Below are 1,837 nucleotides of genomic sequence, written 5' to 3' on the forward strand. Positions count from 1 at the left end.
ATAAAATTCCATGAGAATTCCCTGATTTTTCCAGATATAAAAGAAATCCCTGATAATTCTAGGTTTTCCATGTTTTTTCAGGGAGTAGACACCCTGTTAATTGAAGAATAAAAGAGTTATAACAAGAGATTACATTTAGATTATGTTACAAGACTGTGAAAAAAACTTGATATTCGATCAAGATTGAGAGAAATTGGCTGAGAGATTAATAAATGGAAGAAAATTACGCAGAAAAAAATTCCTTTATATTCTATATAATTGTCATCAGATTTTCTGTTATTTAATCTAAATTCAAAGTTGACGTCCAAAAATAAAATTTCGACAAATTAAAAATACCTGGACAAAATCCAATAGAGACAATCGCACGCGTGTAAAAATTGCTTCCCGGAAAAAAATTTGAATAAGAAGCTTAATCAGGTATTCTCAGGATAATTACATATAAATACGAAAAGAGAAAGAGAGAGAGAGAGAGAGAGAGCGAAAGAAAAAAAGATGTTTAAAAAATAAGATACATATTAGATATTCTATATTTTTGTAGCTAAAAAATTCAAAAACTCGCAAAGAGAATGGAATTTATTAAGACACGTAGCTTATTCACATTTTATATGCGACATATTTTCGCGATGCAAAATGGCGAGGATTAAAAAGGCCGCGAAAGAACGACGGGAGGGAAGGAGGAACGGAAAGGAAGGCAGAGTAAAAAGGAAGGGAAAAAGGAAGGAAGGAAGGAAAAGCGAGGCGTGGGAAGGATAGAATTCTTCGGGGGCGCGAGAGCGATACCGCCGAACGGGAAATGCAATTCGTGGCAGCGTCGGTGGCGAGTCTCAGCCTCGGTCGACAGATAGATAGAGTCAAGATTCAATTAGCTCTAGCTGTCAGCTGCATGATACTCGTCGATTCAATACACCTTGTCGCTCGTGTGTGCCTTTGCTTACTGCTACGTGCGCGCGCCACATGTATGTGTTAGCCCGTGTCGCTGAAGTTGCGTGCGTATGCGTGTGTACCCGCCGCGCCCTCGTTTACGCGCCTCTACATTAACACGCGGAAAACCCGACGAATTTTCCCGTCGAACCGAGGACTCGCTGCATCGCGACACTATTCCCTTCGACGATAGGGGTAGAATTTAGCCTTTTTGGAGAGAAGAGAGGGCGACCGATTTTTGTGTGTATAATTTTTTTTTTTTTTTTTTTTTTTTTTTTTTTTTTTTTTTTTTTTGGTAAATAATTATATTTTTCGGAAATATTTGTGGCCTCTGAGTGAATATAGTGCAGGGATATTTTTATTTTTTTAATAAAGGGTAAAAAATTACATTCTGTAGAGAAAAAAAATGTGAAAACGTGAGACAAGATAAAGATTGGAAACATCAAGATTTAAGATCTTCGTTCCTTCGAAAAGACACAAAAATTTTTTGTTATGTCTACGTAATTGGTGTCTATTATATAATTATAAAAGTTGTGTGCGTAAAATTAAAAATATATAATTAAGAATCTAAAACATTTTATTTAATAAGAACACAAAAATATCGGATTCCCTGCGTTTTCTATGAACTCGCGGGAGACTCGCGTCAGCGCGATCGCAATTAACAAGCTTTCAATGCTCGCGCGTACACTTTTCCGAGGCGCAACACGCGTTATTTGTTCCTTTCCTCGGCCCTCCTTCCCGTCTACCCTCGATTGAATTCATTGAAGCGATTCGACTGGATTCCGATGCCGACTCGAACGTCGCGTTTCGAATTCATGAAGGAAAGCGGAGGGGGAGAAGGATAGATAGCAAGAGAGATAGATAGCAAGAGAGATAGATAGATAGATAGATAGAGAGAGAGAGAGAGAGAGAGAGA

Source organism: Formica exsecta, unplaced genomic scaffold, assembly GCF_003651465.1.
Source record: "Formica exsecta isolate Colony F162 unplaced genomic scaffold, ASM365146v1 scaffold878, whole genome shotgun sequence".
Lineage (NCBI taxonomy): Eukaryota > Metazoa > Arthropoda > Insecta > Hymenoptera > Formicidae > Formica > Formica exsecta.